Source organism: Trachurus japonicus, chromosome 1 (assembly GCF_045865225.1).
Source record: "Trachurus japonicus isolate A0001 chromosome 1, Traja_1.0".
NCBI classification, from domain to species: Eukaryota; Metazoa; Chordata; class Actinopteri; order Carangiformes; family Carangidae; genus Trachurus; species Trachurus japonicus.
Genome location: NC_140907.1, coordinates 36,100,628 through 36,120,509, shown reverse-complemented (window position 1 = coordinate 36,120,509; position 19,882 = coordinate 36,100,628).

The following is a 19,882-nucleotide window of genomic DNA, read 5'->3' as shown; positions in this document are numbered from 1 at the left end:
TTGGTTGAGCTTGCTGTTACCAGCAAATGAAAAAATAAAACAAATTGAGCTTATATTATTTTCTTAGTAACTAAAAGGTCTTAACATCTTTTTTGTTTTCAACATTGAATAAAAAAAGGGTGCTATATTGTTAAAATTCAACAATAAAGTGCATAAAAGTTGGCTTGACTTCTTTCTTTTTTTTCATAATTTTCACCAGCATCTTTCTGGTCCACATCACATCATATTTATTGTAATTTTTAATTCAATGAGTGACATTTTATTTTTTATCTGAAAAACATTATTATGAATTCAAGGGTCAGAGGTCACTGATTAGTGTTAAATTTAACCTCTTTGACCCTGTTTCCTTGAATAAATCACTAAGACTTTGATGCGGGAAGCTGAGATTTTGATTTGATTTTGTTCAGAGCACTAGGGACAAAGTTTCTGTAGAATTTCAGACCTGTCGGACGTCCAGAAGGGTCACAGCTGACCGTCCAGGCTCGTTTCTCGGCCTTCAAAGCCTAGATTTAGAAGCCTCTGACCTTAAAGGAGAAATGCAATTCTTTAATAGCTTCCAGGTGCTTTGGCCTATCAGGCTGAATTTTTAGCTAAAGGAGCTGGTGTACGATCAGGAAGTAGGGGAGCTGTGCATAAAGCCAATTGGTAAGTGTCAAAGGTCACAGGGGTCAAACATCAAAGTGAATCCAGCCATTCCTGCTTTTTCTCAAGAAAACATACACGCTTTAAGTTATCATCATGAAATATTAATAGGTTGTATATCAGAGAGTCCTCTATCAGAATATTTTGGTCCCGTTGCTCTAGGGGCCCCGGGGGCCACTTGGCTTTCCCATGCTCCCACAGAGTTGGGTCTCGGGGTGATGGATAAGGGCCTCACCATGAGTCCACAGGCCAAGTTTCAAGTGATTTGGTCGGTTTCTATGGAAACGGCGGCCTCAAGGATACAGAGGAATGCGACTGTTTGAAGCCCCGCCTCTCGAAAAGTAATGGCTCAATCAGGACCAAACACACATCTACGCATTCGTCTTGGGCCCCCGAACCATATATTACGAAATCAGAACTGTACGACTTTTGGAAATGTGTTTTGTCTATTTCGGCTTTTCAGACTCAGAGTCTGTCAGACTTAAAGCTTGAGAGACCCTCTTAGTCAGAAAATCCGAAATAGACAAAACACATTTCCAAAAGTCGTATAGTTCTGATTTCGTAATATATGGTTCGGGGGCCCAAGACGAACGCGTAGATGTGTGTTTGGTCCTGATTGAGCCATTACTTTTCGAGAGGCGGGGCTTCAAACAGTCGCATTCCTCTGTATCCTTGAGGCCGCCGTTTCCATAGAAACCGACCAAATCACTTGAAACTTGGCCTGTGGACTCATGGTGAGGCCCTTATCCATCACCCTGAAGCCCAACTCTGTGGGAGCATGGGAAAGCCAAGTGGCCCCCCGGGGCCCCTAGAGCAACGGGACCAAAATATTCTGATAGAGGACTCTCTGATATACAACCTATTAATATTTCATGATGATAACTTAAAGCGTGTATGTTTTGTTGAGAAAAAGCAGGAATGGCTGGATTCACTTTGATGTTTGACCCCTGTGACCTTTGACACTTACCAATTGGCTTTATGCACAGCTCCCCTACTTCCTGATCGTACACCAGCTCCTTTAGCTAAAAATTCAGCCTGATAGGCCAAAGCACCTGGAAGCTATTAAAGAATTGCATTTCTCCTTTAAGGTCAGAGGCTTCTAAATCTAGGCTTTGAAGGCCGAGAAACGAGCCTGGACGGTCAGCTGTGACCCTTCTGGACGTCCGACAGGTCTGAAATTCTACAGAAACTTTGTCCCTAGTGCTCTGAACAAAATCAAATCAAAATCTCAGCTTCCCGCATCAAAGTCTTAGTGATTTATTCAAGGAAACAGGGTCAAAGAGGTTAAATTTAACACTAATCAGTGACCTCTGACCCTTGAATTCATAATAATGTTTTTCAGATAAAAAATAAAATGTCACTCATTGAATTAAAAATTACAATAAATGTGATGTGATGTGGACCAGAAAGATGCTGGTGAAAATTATGAAAAAAAAGAAAGAAGTCAAGCCAACTTTTATGCACTTTATTGTTGAATTTTAACAATATAGCACCGTTTTTTTATTCAATGTTGAAAACAAAAAAGATGTTAAGACCTTTTAGTTACTAAGAAAATAATATAAGCTCAATTTGTTTTATTTTTTCATTTGCTGGTAACAGCAAGCTCAACCAATCAGACACGTCGCTGATAAATATGAGGATTATGGGTAATGTAGTGCTTCTCCGTGATATGACATTGGAAACAAAGCGTGTTTTCTTAAAATAAAGTTGATATTACACAGGGCTTTTGGACTCAGCAGAAGCACATAATATTGTTACACAGTCTTCCTTGGATGGTTACAGCGTTATGGCTAATAATCAGATCTTTCTTCAGAATATTGATTAAACAGAGCAGCTTTTTGAACGCGGAAGTGGTCTTCACCTGTAGAATCCACAACCCCCCCCCCTCCTGGTCTGACGCAGCTTCCGACAAGGACGTAATTTATTTATTTATTGATTGATTGATTATTCTGCACCAAACACCATGATCACTAAATAAATAAATAAATAAATAACCGAAAGGACGTCCTTGCCGAAAGCTACGTCAAACACAGCAGCATCAGGTTCAATAAAGATTTAAGGAAAAGTTAAAAAAAAAAAAAAAAAAAAAAGTTATTCTCTGCTCACAGCGTCCGTCAGTGCCGCAGCCGGTCGGCTGGATCACTTGCTCTGAGCGTCACATATCGCCGCGAAGGGAACTGCATTGGAATCAACTGAAAGCCGAGCGCGTCAAAACCTGACGAAAAACGGGCACCTAATGAGTCAGGCATGTGACGAGGAGGGACAGTGACCGTTCGTCAGGCTGTTGACGCACTGGGAGTGAGGGAGAAACGGCCCCGCCCCCCTTCGTCAAAATCCGACAATGAGGGATTTGCATTCAAGTCTATGAGTGGCCATATTCGTCGAGAAACGACCTCGAGGGTACCCCCTCCACGTCAGTATATTGACGTAAGGGGCCTTGACCAAGCGTCAACCGTTTGACGCAAAGGGGTGAGACTGTGTTGTTTGAATCGCTCATCTTTGTGGTACAGCAGCAAGCTTTAATTGTTTGGAGGATGTGCATGTCTTAGATTTTTTTGTGCTTCGTACTTTGTGAAGGAACCTTTCACAATAAAAACCTTCAGATACTGACCTGTGATTTTCCTTCAAGCCAAGAAAAAAACTAAAAGTTGGAAACAAATAAATTAACGATAAACTTCACATCTAGTCTGAATGAGTCTCTTGTCTTAGATCGGTGACGTCTTTCTCCAACATGTTGGGTGAATTAAAGGACAAATGTATGAAAGCATCCAAGCCTCCACTTCGTCACGGATACATCCATGGTTATGCTCCACAAAAATTACAGTGGAGCTATGACCGGCATTGTAGATTTTCAAAGGAAAACCCCACTCAGTTTTCTTACTTTCACTGTGTTCCCTACGACGGAGTAGATAGTAGATAGTCTTTATTACGGACTTGGGTCCATTATAAATAAAAGAAGACAATACAAAGACACAATACAAAATAAAAAACACCGTCTTAATTTTAAAACACGTAGCCTATTCCAGTGTCTCCAAAGACCTTCAGTCAACTGAAGTATTTAGTATAACTGTGTGTAGGAGTAATAAAGTCGTAAATTTACGACTTTATTCTCGTAGGAAATTTACGACTTTATTCTCGTAATGTTATTTCTTTTTTCTCGTAGGAAATGTACGACTTTATTCTTGTAAATTTACGACTTTATTCTCGAAGTCTGTGTTTTTTTTGTTTGTTTTTTCTCAATGTGGCCCTAATACTCCGTCGTATTTCCCAGTAAATTCAGATTTATATTGAAAGGAAACTACCTGTTATTACAGAACTCCACCTCAGAAAATATCAGAGCGGTCTGATGTAGCACCTTTATTTTGAAATAAGTCCTTACGTCACTTCTCATGGGATTTTGAAATCTCAATAGCTAAGTCAGAAAATAAATTACCCCGAAAAACAAACCAAAAAATAAATTACTCCGAAAAACAGGATTTTTTTTTAGTTGTGATGTTTGAGTTGTGAATTTCTCTCATTTAGAAGTGGATGAGTGACGGTCGCCATGGAGACATGGAGGCCTGAGCAGCAGCTGATTGGTCGGATTTCTAACTTTGAAGGGAGCGGATGAAGTGAAGTGTGAACGTGGCATCGTCACGGTGACGGAGCTGGTTTCACACACCGGGTCACGTCAGCTCAGTGTTTCTCTGGGACGCTTTTATTTATTTATTTCCTGGTTCACACTCGCTCTGAGAGATTAGCAGCAGCAGCAGCAGCAGCAGGACGCAGCTGAAAATGGAAATGAAGTGCCACCACCTCCGTTTAGCGCTCCATTAGTCTGCACAGGAGGCTCATGGGAGATTTCAGAGCGTCGACGGGAAACCAAAGTAATCAAGTCATCTCTCTCCGTCTCCTCCTCTCCGTTAAGACGATAAAACCTCCGCGGTGCAGCTAAAAGCGCTTTGTTGATCCCTGCGGGGCCTTTAAAATCCCAAGATGGCCGCCGCCGCTTCTGACACAGGAAATGTGTTTTATTGATAAACACAATCCACAACTGTTCATCTGTGCAGCTTCTAATGCATCATGGGAAATGTTTTGTCCATTTACCTCAAGTAAATGTTCCATATATGATGTTCTGGATATATGAATATGATTTTCTATTAGCAGATGAGCAAAGACTTTTAAACACAGCTTTATGAAAATGTTTTATTTATTTTGGATGCTTACATTTTTGCACACAGAAACGGAAGTATTTCACAAAAACCAAAAACTACCAGGGTCAAAATTAGTGGATTAGTGGAGTTGTGTGTCCTTTTTGCTGGAAAACAGCGTGAAGTTGTTTGTTTTAGTTTTCAACAAGTCTGTTGAATCCCAGCCCATTCTCCTTCAGGGGGACTAATGATTTTAACCCTGGTAGTTTTTGTTTTTTTGTGAAATAATTCTGTTTCTGTGTACAAAATAAATGAATGCAAGTATCCAAAATACAACTATGATGTTTGAAAACACGGCGTTAAAAAAAAACATTTGCTCTGTTTAACAGCACTTGGGAAATATTTACAAAAAAGTGAAATATAGGTCCTCAACTAGCTATACTGTATGTATGAAATATACATAATAGCCTATATATAATTGTACTTTCATTTGTATGTTCAATTATTTCATGCGTCAAAATGTAATATATGTGCATAGATTACACTCAGAAAACACAAACAATTTACAGACTATTAATTAAGAATAATAAACCAAAAGTTGTGTAAAAGTCAGTGGTCAACTTGTTTCTGTGCTAACCTGCTCGCACTGGCCTGGTTTCAAGTTTCTTTTTTTGTGCGTGTGTTGAAATGTAGCCTACTTTGATTAAATGTTTTACAGTGTGTTAAACTTCATGTTCATGTTTGATTTGACTCTGGATTCTTCAGGTGAGAAAACTTTCCAGAAACGGCGGCCATGTTGAATGTGTGAGTGAAGAGAAGTCATGTGACTGGTGGTGACAGAGATTAATTATCCTCCGTCCGTCTGCGTCCTGTCGTCCTACATACTGAAGGAAACTGGAGCAGAGCAGGTTCGTTTAGAGGAACTGGGTCAGACACAGAACCGAGGACGAGCAGCCAATCACAGGCCGAGGAGACGACGACGCCTCTCCCTAAGGAGGAGGAGGAGGAAGAGGAGGAAGTCCTCCACTTAGACTAATAAAATTCTGCAGTAAAACAACTTTGTAACTTTGCTGGGCATGACGGCCATCTTGGAAAACACCAAACTTTTGTAAAGCTTCAGATCAGCTGAGCTGTAGCTTAGCTAACCCGTTCTGACCCGTTCTAACCTGTTCTAACCCATTCTGACCTGTTCTAACCTGTTCCTACCTGTTCTAACCAGTTCTAACCCGTTCTAACCAGTTCTGACCTGTTCTGACCTGTTCTAACCAGTTCTAACCTGTTCCTACCTGTTCTAACCAGTTCTAACCAGTTCTAACCGGTTCTGACCTGTTCTAACCTGTTCTAACCCGTTCTGACCAGTTCTAACCAGTTCTAACCTGTTATGACCTGTTCTAACCAGTTCTAACCCGTTCTAACCTGTTCTTACCTGTTCTAACCCGTTTTAACCCGTTCTAACCCGTTCTAACCTGTTCCTACCTGTTCTAACCTGTTCTAACCCATTCTAACCCGTTCTAACCTGTTCCCTGGAGGATCTACAGAGTGGCAGTCCTCTCCAGATGCATTCTGGGAGTTATCAGTCTCAGTTTTATGGACGTCCATGCAGCAGTAAAATTCAAATGTACGTTTTTTTGCGTCTTATCTCCACCGTGAACAGACGTTCAGTGTTGGACTCATTTACATGAAGTCATGAACAGCAGGAAGTGACCTCACTCAGTCAGTCAGTCAGTCAGTCAGTCAGTCAGTCAACAGGCCGCGGCCTCGTCAGACTCCTGAGGCTGCAGCTTCTTAATCCAGCCGGGAATTAGCACACAGCATCACGCTGCTTAATACACACACACACACACACACACACACACACACCCTCCTCCTCCCCCTCCACAGCGAAGGAGGAAATTAATGATCCAGCTTCTGTCTGAGAGACGTCAACAGACTCAGAGCAGCGACTCCACTAATCCTGTCATCGTGCTTTAATGACCAGCAGCCATTTTATTATTGTCGTTGTTGCTGTTGTTGTTGTTGTATTGTGAGTTCCAGCTAATTAAAAAGCTCAGAGGATCAACGTCTGCAAGGAGGAGACACTTTAAAGCCCCTTCAGAATAAAAGTAGATGTTTCTATTAAAGCTCCTTCAGAATAAAGTTAGATGTTTCTACTAAAGCTCCTTCAAAATAAAGGCAGACGTTTCTGTTAAAGCTCCTTCAGAATAAAAGGTAGACGTTTCTATTAAAGCTCCTTCAGAATAAAGGTAGACGTTTCTATTAAAGCTCCTTCAGAATAAAGGTAGACGTTTCTATTAAAGCTCCTTCAGAATAAAGGCAGACGTTTCTATTAAAGCTTCTTCAGAATAAAAGGTAGATGTTTCTATTAAAGCTCCTTCAGAATAAAAGGTAGAGGTTTCTATTAAAGCTCCTTCAGAATAAAGGTAGACGTTTCTATTAAAGCTCCTTCAGAATAAAGGTAGACGTTTCTATTAAAGCTCCTTCAGAATAAAGGTAGACGTTTCTATTAAAGCTCCTTCACAATAAAGGCAGACGTTTCTATTAAAGCTCCTTCAGAATAAAGGTAGATGTTTGTATTAAAGCTCCTTCACAATAAAGGCAGATGTTTCTACTAAAGCTCCTTCAGAATAAAGGCAGACGTTTCTATTAAAGCTTCTTCAGAATAAAGGTAGATGAGAGAAGCTGAGGGAGGAGATGGTTTTTACTTCTTCCTATCGTGGATCAACACAGGATCAGTCAGTGATTTAACATCAGTCGTCAAGTTGAAGGGTGAATTCCAGTTCCCCCCTTGGCCCTAACCCTTCGTTTTGCGCGTTCACGTGAAGTGGTAGGGGTGTCCCGATTCTGGTTCAGACGAGGGTTAGGGGGAAGTGGTAGGGCTATCTCGCCCTCGAAACGGAGATTTTTCAGGCGCACAAACCGAGGGCTATGGCAAGTTTTCCAGAATGCATCTCGCGGCAACCGGCAGCTGTTTTATTTCTCACTGTAGCGCTGTTATTACGTCATTTTGTTAAGTTTTAATATTTTTTCTTGTGAGAAAGTAGCTCTTTAGATCCCCAATGTGAGATCGGTTTATCCAAATGACGGCTATTTAGACGTTTGCTCCGATGTTTTTCTCCCCGTCCAGAGAGCTCGTCAGCCGGCCAACCTCCGTCGTCATCCCGGGAGAAAAGACGATCGCTAATTAACTTACCCGCAGGTTTTTAAAGGTTCACCGCGGCGTAGTTACATTCTTTTAGGAGATAAATGCTGGTCTCATTGATGAAATGTAACGATTGTGGCAGTCGCATTAGTTTGTGTGGGTTAAAAGTGAAGCTTCATGTGTGTTTTGTGGTTTCTTCATTAAATTGTATTTTATTTTATTAAGTTAACGTGGTTTTGAATAGAGGATTTGTGGCAAAAGCTCATCACGTCTGCTTATGTGAAAGCCAGCAGAGACTACTGATGACGTATGTGACTGTTGAAGTGGTGTCCCAATTCGTAGGGGTTGAAAGCCAACCCCTACGAATTGCAGCTCCGTTTCAAGGGCAAGGGTTAAGGGCTAGGGCTAGGGGTAGGGGTAGGGATGAAAAATTGAATTGGAATTGGGCATAAATTTAAATTTTTCATCGTGAACTGAAGTCGTTTCACGTCGAGATTAAAACGAGCTGAAGTGAAAAGATGAAAACATCAAACAATGAAATTAATGGTTCATGTGTTAACTGGGTCCTGCTGTTCTCTCGCTCTCCCCCTCCCTCCTCTCTTTCTCCCTCTTCTCAGTCTTTTTCTTTTTCTCTCCCCCCTCTATCTCCCTCTTTCCCCTCTCCCCCTATCTCTCTCTCTCTCTTTCTTCTGTCTGTCTCTCTTCTGTCTGTCTCCCCCCCCCTCTCTCTCCTTCTTTCCCCTCTCCCCTCTTCCCTCCTCTCACTCTCTCTCCCTCTCTTCCCTCTCTCTCTCTCTCTCTCTCTATCTTTCTTCTGTCTGTTTCTCCCTCCTACCCCCTCCTCTCCTCCCCCCCTCTCTCTCCTCCCTCTTCCCTCTCTCTCTGTCTCTCTTCTGTCTGTCTCTCTCCCTCCCCCTCCTCTCTCTCGCCCCCTCTTCTCTCTCTCTTTCTTCTGTCTGTCTGTCCCTCCCCCTCCTCTCTCTCTCTTTTTGTCTCTCTCTCTCTGCCCCCTCGCTCTGCTCTCTCCCCCTCTCCCTCGTTCTCTCTCTCTATCTCCTCTCTTTCTCTATCCTGTCTTTTCCTTCCTCCTATCTCCCTCTCTCTCCCCCCTCTCTCTCTTTTTCTCTCTCTCTCTATCCCCCTCGCTCTCCCCCTCACTCCCTCTTTTCCCCCTCTCTTTCCTTCTCTCTCTCTATCTCCTCTCTTTCTCTCTCTTCTCAGTCTATTACTTTTTTCTCTCCCCCCTCTATCTCCCTCCTCCCCCTCTCTCTCTTCCCCTCTTTCCCCTCTCTCTCTCTTTTTCTCTCTCTCTGCACCCCCTCACCCTCCTCTCTCCCCCTCTCCCTCCTTCTCTCTCTCTCTCTCTCTCTCTCTCTCTCTCTTTCTATCTCCTCTCTTTCTCCCCCCCCCCCTCTCTCTCTCTCTCTCTTTCTATCTCCTCTCTTTCTCTCTCTTCTGTCTCCCCCCCCCCCTCTCTCTCTCTATCTCCTCTCTCTCTCTCTCTCTCTCTCTTCCTCCCCCCCCCCCTCTCAGCTGCTGACTGCAGGTCACATCCCAAATGTTTTGTGGCCGTGTGGTCGACTGGAGCCATATGGCCGACGGCGTCACGTGACCCAACAGCAATATTGGATTAACACACACACAGACACACACACACACACACACACACACACACACACACACACACACACACACACACACACACACACACACACACACACACACACACACACACACACACACACACACACACACACACACACACACTCTACTAAACCCCGGCCTGCTGTTCAAAACACATCAACACAGACGCGGCTGTGAGCTGACTGCTGATTGGCCGAGAGCAGCAACGTTGTCACATTCACACGTTCATAACGAGCTGCACTTTGACGAGTTAATTAGTTAACGACGGCGTGTGAACGTGTGAACCCTGCGAGGTCGACAGGAGGGCAACGTCTGTATCAAACAACCTGACGAGACAAGGAGACGTTGTCATGGTGTCACGGTGTCACGGCAACGAGATGCTGCAGCGGCGGCGGCCATGTTTGTTTCTGACTTGACAACATTATGAACTTCATCCAGTTCATTCATGTTCTTTGTTCAGTCCAAACAAAGATAAAAATGACTGAAATCTAGAAGATACAGACCATAATATTCACTGTCTGTTGTAGCATCTGTCAAAATAAGAGTCTTTTTGTTTCAACCTGAACCAAAACAAACAGATAAACAAAGATCTGAGACTAAAAACCTTAAAAAAAAAAACAAAGCTCCTTCAGAATAAAGGTAGATATTTGTGTTAAAGCTCCTTCAAAATAAAGGTAGATGTTTGTGATAGAAGCTCCTTCAAAATAAAGGTAGATGTTTGTGATAGAAGCTCCTTCACAATAAAGGTAGATGTTTGTGATAGAAGCTCCTTCAAAATATAGGTAGATGTTTGTGATAGAAGCTCCTTCAAAATAAAGGCAGATGTTTGTGTTTAAGCTCCTTCAGAATAAAGGTAGATGTTTTTGTTAAAGCTCCTTCAAAATAAAGGTAGATGTTTGTGTTAAAGCTCCTTCAAAATAAAGGTAGATATTTATGTTAAAGCTCCTTCACAATAAAGGTAGATGTTTGCGATAGAAGATCCTTCACAATAAAGGTAGATTTTTGTGATAGAAGCTCCTTCACAATAAAGGTAGATGTTTGTGATAGAAGCTCCTTCAAAATAAAGGTAGATGTTTTTGTTAAAGCTCCTTCAAAATAAAGGTAGATGTTTGTGATAGAAGCTCCTTCAGAATAAAGGTAGATGTTTGTCTTAAAGTTCCTTCAAAATAAAGGTAGATGTTTGTGTTAAAGCTCCTTCAAAATAAAGGTAGATGTTTGTGTTAAAGCTCCTTCAAAATAAAGGTAGATGTTTGTGATAGAAGCTCCTTCACAATAAAGGTAGATGTTTGTGATAGAAGCTCCTTCAAAATATAGGTAGATGTTTGTGATAGAAGCTCCTTCAAAATAAAGGCAGATGTTTGTGTTTAAGCTCCTTCAGAATAAAGGTAGATGTTTTTGTTAAAGCTCCTTCAAAATAAAGGTAGATGTTTGTGATAGAAGCTCCTTCAGAATAAAGGTAGATGTTTGTGTTAAAGCTCCTTCAAAATAAAGGTAGATGTTTGTGTTAATGTTCCTTCAGAATAAAGGTAGATGTTTGTGTTAAAGCTCCTTCAAAATAAAGGTAGCTGTTTGTATGAAAGCTCATTCCTTCAAAATAAAGGTAGCTGTTTGTGTTAAAGCTCCATACAGTATAAAGGTAGATGTTTGTATTAAAGCTCCTTCAGAATAAAGGTAGATGTCTGTGTTAAAGTTCCTTCAGAATAAAGGTAGATGTTTGTATTAAAGCTCCTTCAAAATAAAGGTAGATGTTTGTGTTAAAGCTCCTTCAAAATAAAGGCAGATGTTTGTGTTAAAGCTCCTTCAGAATAAAAGATATTCACTGTCTGTTGTAACATCTGTCAAAATATGAGTCTTTTTGTTCAACCTGAACCAAAACAAACAGTGTGTGGATGTTTTTGAACCAACATCAGGTTCAGATCACATCAACATTAAACCAAAACTTTATTATTCCTCCGCCCGGCGACGGACAGGGCGGCGGCCATGTTGTTTCTGAGGTCGTTAAGTTCAAACTTTTTACCGTCAGCCAACGTGAAGCAGAACAACTTCACTTCCTCCTCCTCCTCGCTGAGGAACACTGAAATAAAAAGTGCTCCCGCGTGACCTTGAGCAGCACGTATACGGGTGTGTGTGTGTGTGTGTGTGTGTGTGTGTGTGTGTGTGTGTGTGTCCGGTCACTGTGGCAACAGTTACTAAGCAGCACGGCTCCATTGAGAGAACTGGAAGACGACGAGGACGAGCTGCATTTTAACGGAGGCCTGGGTGAGACGTTTAGAGACACACACACACACACACACACACACACACACACCCTCACACACACACACACACACACACACACACACACACACACACACACACACACACACACACACACACACACACACACACACACACACACCCTCTCACACACACACACACACACACACTGACAGAAGCAGAAGTTAGTTCATCATCACCTTCCTCTCTCTGCTTCATTATTTACAACGAGAGGAAGTGAAAAACCACAAAGAGTCCGAAGCTTCGTTAATTTCTACTACAATCTGAATTATCACTTCCTCGTTGTGGTTGTTGTTGTTGTTGCTGTTGCCGTGGAGAATGTTTGTTGTTGTGTTTGTGCAGCTCAGACAGTTTCTCTGCTGCAAAAACAGTTCAGATATCTAAGTAGAGCTTCATTATTAGCAGAGGGAACTCCGGTGGGTCGGCACCATTCATCCTATCAACCATTTTTCTACCACTTTAATTAGTTTATAAACATTAATTTAAAGGGATAGTTCAACATTTTGTCAAATTGGCCCATTGCCATATTAATCCCTATAGTCATAGCAGTAGGTTCGTTACCTTTAATTGTCGGTGCAAGCTATTTTTTAGAGCGGCGGGGCAGGGCCGCGAGCTGCTCAGAGCTACGCTACGGATCGAGGCTCATTATGGGATTTCTTGGTTTCCCTCATCAAACTCATCAAATACACAATCCAACAACTCCACAATGCTCTGGTGGACAAGTTGTGACCTGCACATTCACCACGCTATGAGATAATAACACAACGTTACCAGACAGAGTTGTTTTAGAGGGAAATACAGAGACTGCTTGATGAAAAACTGTCCCTGAAGGCAACGTGCATCAGCAGTTTTGCATGAATTTCCCTCTTAACTGTCTGTCTTCGTTGTGTTGTATTACTATATGTGGTCGTCCTGCGTCACTGTTTTTATGTCACTGTTCCCTGTCAATTCAACTACTGCTAATTTGGACTTTTTTATCTTTAAAAAAACGACTCAAACTGAATATTAGATTATCAAAATAGTTGATGATTAATCTAATCATTGATTATTGTTCAATTAATTGTTTAATCATTACAGCTCTAATCAACATCATCCAACAAACCCTCCTTTTACCCCTGGACATTTCTGTCCACCTCTCACACTTTCCCAACTCCCCACGGTCAGATGAAAGGTCACTGGGGCCTGAGTTTTGGCAAGGAGGTGTATCTTTGGGTAAACTCTGGATGTCCGAAATTTCAGAAGTAAAGTCCAATTTTTGGACTCGACCCTTCGCCGGACAAAAATGTCCACCTCCGCCTATGGGTTTTTTAATGTATTTTAAAGTAAAAATTTTAACTAACAAATATCATCATGAAACTTACTAAGTTTATTACTCACATTAAGACAAATATTTTTTGTATTACAAGTTTTGTCAAATTTTATGTTTAAATATGTAAATGAGGCAATATATGCGCTAATTTCCAGAACTGAAATCTGAACAATAAAGCCTCTTTCAAAATTCTTGTTTTATTTTGTTGACATATTATAGTCAGAAGTTTTCACCGAGGGGATTTGGAATTTTATCTCTTTTTATCACAAAAATACTGCCACCAGCCCTAAAGCCCATAGAGCCCCATAGAAATGTTGTGTTTTTGCAGCTAAAACAACTGACCAGGAAGGGGTTAAACATGTTGAAACCCATGTGAAAAGTGAGTTTCATGTTTAGTCAAGACCCAGCCCGATATGTAGGTTATCACTAATATTTTGGGAGTAACTGGTGTCTAAACTTTGTCCAGGGGTCAATAAGGAAGTGGTAACCTACAAATTGAAGGACAGGTGCAGCCAGGTGTCTGTTGTAATAACCAGAGATGGACAGAGTACTCCACCCCAGTACTTGAGTAAGAGTACAAATACTAGGCCTACTGGTCAAAATGTACTCCGTTACAAGTAAAAGTAGCTCAATCGACATGTTACTCAAGTAAGAGTAAAAAAGTACTTGCTCTTAAAGGTACTTAAGTATCCAAAAGTACATGCTTTTAAATTTACTTTATGTAAAAGTAAGAAGAGTAAGAGTAAATTTCTTATTTTTCACATCAATGAATTACTATAATTGTTTCTAAATGAATGTAAGGAGCTTTTAACTCTTGTTTCTGAGAATGAACTCTTTGAAAGCAGCTGCACTGATGTGCTGCTTTTAGGGGTTAGAGTTTCCTTCTTTGACAAACACAGCTTGTGTCCAATAGGATTTTAGAGAAAAAAAAGAGCAGACCTGAAAGTAACAAGTACTTTTCAGCCTTCCTAGAAATTAAAGGGACAACGAGGAGTTTTGGAAAAGCGAAGCGTTTTCACACTACATTTATGAGCCTCCGCACCGTGAAATTCTTTGACCGGCGCAAGACAGACTCATGTTTTCATTCATCAAGAATTAAAGTCAGAGGTTGGAAGACGATCACATACCGTCGTAGTTCCGACCATAAACGGCGATTCGGCGGCGTTATTCTCATGACTCGCCACGAAACCGAAAGTAAAGAAACGCTGGTCAGCTCGCCCAGCATTTCCACCACCACTAATAATAACAAAATAGAGACAAAACCATATATTTATAGAAAATGGAGCCAGTAACAAGTGGTAACGTAGATTCATCCACATTAACGTGAGACTTTTTTATAACCAAATAGAAACTCCTCGTTGTCCCTTTAACTCGAGTAAAAGTAAAAATATTTGTCTTGGAAATGTATTCAAGTAAGAGTAATAAGTACCAAAGAAATCTAATACTCAATTAAAGTACAAATCCTCTGGATATGTAGCTACTTAACTACAGTATACTCAAGTAAATGTAGGCTACTCCGTTACTGTCCACCGCTGATAGCCTAATAACCATGGAAACCTTGTGATTGACAGCGGCAGGGGGCGGGGCCTCGGCGCGGCCTCTGACAGGTGAACAACAGCACGAACTCACCGGCATCATGACGGCAGGTGCAGGTGTCCGCTGCTGCGTCGCATCCACACTGTTAATAAACCCGTTAAACAACCATCTTCATCTCCATCTTCATATTCCTCCTCTTTCTCCTCCTCCTCGACCTGTTGCCTCTAGACCTCCTCCTCCTCCGGGCCTGCTCCTCCTGCTCCTCCTGCTCCTGCTGCTCCTGCTCCTCTCAACCGGAGCGCAGAGTAGTGATAATGAAATAAATAAATAAAAAAAGGTGGAAATGAAATGATGAAGAGGAGCGGGAGTCGCCGGCTGCAGGACGGAGCGGAAGAAGAGCTCCGGTTTCCAAAATAAAAGACGACGGATGGAGAAGGAGAACAAAGAGGAGCGGCTCCCTGGTCCTGGTCCTGGTTCTCCTGGTCCTCCTTGGTCCTGGTCCTGGATCAGTCTGACTAAACTGACTGACTGACTGAGAGCGTGCTGTGTTGTGCGGCTCACGAGCGTTCAATCACCGGACATCCACCCGCAGCGAGGACAACACCACTTCCTGTATGGCATTTCAGAATAAAAGAGGCGTTTTTAGGGAAAACATGTCTGAGGATAAATTATCAATCACAGTCATAAAATCAAGAACAACAAAATGAAATAAATTACACTAATGAATAAAAGTTAGGCTAATCAATGTTTAATGCAAATATCTGAATGAATTGATTATTATCGAGATGGAGGAGTGAACTGTGGGACAATGAAAAAAAATAAATAAAGAAGATGTGCATTAGTATTTTTATACAGAACAAAAATAGATTAAATAAGTAAATAAATAAGTTAATAAATAAATAAGTTAATAAATTAATAAATAAGCTAATAAATATTTAAATAAGTAAATAAATAAAACCAGCAGTCAAGGTCAATTTACAGCACGAGGAACTTGTCTTGGTGTCAGGTGCGAACATAAAAGTACAAAAACTAGAATAGAATAAGAATTTTCAGAATTAAGAATTTAAATAAAATAAGTTTGTGTTAATATAAATCTTAAATAGTTGTATCTTCCGACAGCAATCACTTCTATAGAGTGTTTGGACCGAAACACGGGTCTGTCAGTCACTCTGCTCTGCTCTGAGCCCAGGAGAAAACTTTCCTTGTATCCTACAACCTTTATCCAATGAGGAGAGAGAACGGCATAAAGGGGCGGTCCTCTCTGTGTGTGCAGCCAAGGGATGCGCGGGAATGTGGTGATGTAGGGACGAGGGCGGAGGCTGCTAACTCCATCGGCTGACAAGAAGTTAGCCAAAACAACCGGATCACTTACTTCTGCTTTATATAAAATAAAATAAAATAAAATAGAATGAATTAAAATATTCTAGTGCAAAAGATACGTAGGCTATATAGCCTACTATATATAGTTATTATTAGTATATTTATAGTATATGCATATTTCCTTTTTGTATATATACAAAAAGGAAATATAAATATAGGCCTACTATATGAATAAAGAATAAAGATACAAAATACTACAAAATAACTTATTGTGCAAAATGTTGTAGTGCAGACTGACTGTCCATGGTTTAGGGTTATTTAGGGGGAGCTGGGGCATTGTTCATTATTGGCTGACTGCAGAGGGGAAGAAACTGCTCTTAAGACGCATTTTTAGGGAAAACATCTGAGGATAACTTTTAAATAATAAAAACAATCACAGTCATAAAATCAAGAACAACAATGATAGTGAAATAAATTTCACTAATGAATAAAAGTTATCAATTTTAATGCAAATATCTGAATGAACTGATTATTATCGAGTTGGAGGAGGGACACATGACAACTGTGGTCCCACAATGAAATAAAATGAATAAAAACAAATGAAGAATATGTGCATTAGTATTTTTAAACAGAATAAATAAGTAAATAAAATAAAAAAATAGGTCTGCATCAACAAAAGAAGAGAGACCTGAATCTTACAATATTAAAAGTCTCCCTCAAAACAAAGATCAGATACGATCAACAACATTTAATTTGGTCTTTTTCTTTGGAGGGCTGATTGATTACATTGTTTACTAATTAACTAACTTTATTTTACATTTTAGTTGGACACACAACACTATAAAATGAAAATTAAGTTGTTTTATTTTTAATGAGAGGAATAAAGTGACCACTGGTAATCTTGAGTTTGTAAGATATTTAGATCTGTATTAAAATGAGTCTTTGTCGATTTTCTGAACAAGTTTCACACTTACAGTAAGTTTAACCTTCTTTTATTTTGAAGGGAGACTTATTTGCTTCCGGTCTCCAATGTGTCCAACGTGACGAAGCTGCTCACCGGGATCTCCTGGCAACGGGAATAAACTCCTCCTCGTTTCTCAAGCGTGTGTGTGTGTGTGTGTGTGTGTGTGTGTGTGTGTGTGTGTGTGTGTGTGTGTGTGTGTGTGTGTGTGTGTGTGTGTGTGTGTGTTATATTTCAGCTCATTAAGGACAGAACGAGCGGACTGTTCCTCCGCCTTGAATCTGTGTGTGACACTGATGTTTTATTTTGAAGTGCATTAGAAAAACCATATGATATATTGATTGTTATAGCCTATATCCCATGATCTCATATATAATACACCTGAAGACAAACAGCCACTGTGATAATAAGCTGAGGCCTTTTTTGAAAGATTATTATTAGTAGGCTATTTATGAAAAGAAGGGATCACCGCCGGCACGTCTTCTCTTGTATTCAAAAAAGAAGTTTATTAACAAGAAGAACAGTGTACAAAAAATGCTGAATCCCGGAGCATCTCTGGTGCCAGGGCCGTTGTATAGGGGAGAAAGGTGATGATAACTCTAGGGGCCCAGCGCCCAGTGGGGCCCATAAAAAACCCCAGTAGTCTAATCTTTGTATGACTGATTTATTCTGCATAAGACCCTGACTAATACCCATAGTACACTGTAAAAACTCAACATCTTTCCAAGAATATTTGTCTTATTTCTTGTCCAAATGTCTCATTTCTATTCAAAGCTAATCTCTTTCCACTTAAAATAAGACTCATAACCTAAAAATTAACTTGTTTTTACATCATTTTCACTTGTTTCAAACACATTTTCACTTGAAATAAATAGAAAAATCTGCCAGTGAAAGCAAGTTTTTTGTGCTTGTAATAAGGAAGAAAAACTTGCTCCACCATCAGATTTTTTTCTACTTACTCCAAGTGAAAATCCGCTTGAAAGAAGTAAAAAGTGTCTAAAAACAAGCTACTTTTAATATGATGTGTCTTATTTTAAGTATAATGAGATTTGTTTTGACTAGAAATGATATTTTGCCTAGAAATAAGACAAATATTCTTGGTGAGATACTTGAGTTTTTGCAGTGTAATGCTGCAATAGCATCAAAACAAAGTAGGCTAAATAAAAAATGATAATACATACGTAGTCTAAGAAAAAAAAACTGGAAAAGTTAGGGGGAGGGGCCCACTTTAGTATTCTTTAAGGGGGCCCAGAATTCCTAGCAACGGCCCTGTCTGGTGCCAAAGTGAGATCTCCCTCCTATGGTTCAAATCCACAATCTTTATATAGGCCTACTTTCTAACTCTAAAACTCCACCTTCTCCCAACATAAGGATACAGCTTAGCATATTAGGCATTAACTGTTCGACATTAACAGAAGCATTCTGTAAATCCAAACAATAGCTGTATCTGTCTAACATACACAGTTCATGTTTTGTGTTCATAAACACAAGACAGGATCTAGCCTATATATAATTTTACGACCTTGGGTTCATCCTCCGAACGAGGCTAAAGGCTCCGTGAACAACAAAAACACATTGGTGCATCTCACAAGGGTCACTCATGTCTCATCTATTACTAAACACTTTCCTTCAGTTCCAAGAAAGACAGAAGAACATAATGCACGATGTTAAAGCAGAAGTAAGCGATCCGGTCGTTTTGGCTAATGCTGCGTTCCAGGCAGGCTTTTGAAATCATAAATTACAGCTTCAAGTCACAACTTACGACTTTGTAGCGTTCCAGGCAACCCACTCGTGTTTCTCCGACCTGTTTTACCGGTGAAAGTCACTATAACGGCCACTCGTAACTTCCGACCCGTAAAATCGTACCAGTACGTCTTTTTGTACAGTCTATGTACCAGATCGAACTGGTACGACTTCACAGGTCGGAAAAAAACGAGTTTCCTTGAACGCACCATAACAGTCCTCGTCCCTACGTCGCCACATTCACGGCGTCCCTTGGCTGCACACACAGCCCTGCATGCCGTTCTCTCTCCTCATTGGATAAAAACTGTAGGATACGATAAATGTTTTCTCCTCGGCTCAGAGCAGAGCAGAGGGACTGACAGACCCGTGTTTCAGACCAAACACTCTATGTAAGTGATTGCTGTCGGAAGATATAACTATTTAAGACTTATATTAACACAAATATATCACTTACTTCTGCTTTAAAGCAAAAAGTTCAGGTGGATAATACAAGACAATACCATTAGAGTTTCCCAGTTTACGACCAATAAAGTTAGATAGACTTTATTATTAGACTCAAGGTCCATTAAAAAAGTAAATCAGTCTATCAATCTATCTTTCTTTCCAAAACGCACACTCCCGTGTCCTTGACGACAATAACATCAGGTCAAGGAGCATGTTCTGTCGGACCGGGTCGAGAACTCTATAGCCGGCCTGGAGGCGGAGCTCTGAGCTCTGAGCTCTGATTGGCTCGTTACCAGTGGGAAAGAAAACTGGTTCTTTGGAAGCAACAGAGTTGGACCAGTTCAGAACTGGTACCAGAACCAGGTTCTTTTTGACTGAGCTTTGACTGGTGCTGGTGCCAGACCTGGTCCTGGTCCTGGTCCTGGTCCTGGTCCTGGTCCTGGTGCCAGACCTGGTCCTGGCCCTGGTGGTCCTGGTACTGGTCCTGGTGCTGGTACTGGTACTGGTACTGGTCCTGGTCCTGGTCCTGGTGCTGGTCCTGGTCCTGGCACTGGTCCTGGTGCCAGACCTGGTCCTGGTCCTGGTCCTGGTGAACTTCTGACTAGTACCGATACTAGATCCATCTACCAGAAGCTTTGACTTGTAGTACTGGTCCTGGTCGTGGGACTGAAATTGGTACTGGTGTTGGTTCTGCTGCTAGTGCTGGTGCTGGTGTTACTTCTGGTACTGGGTTTGGT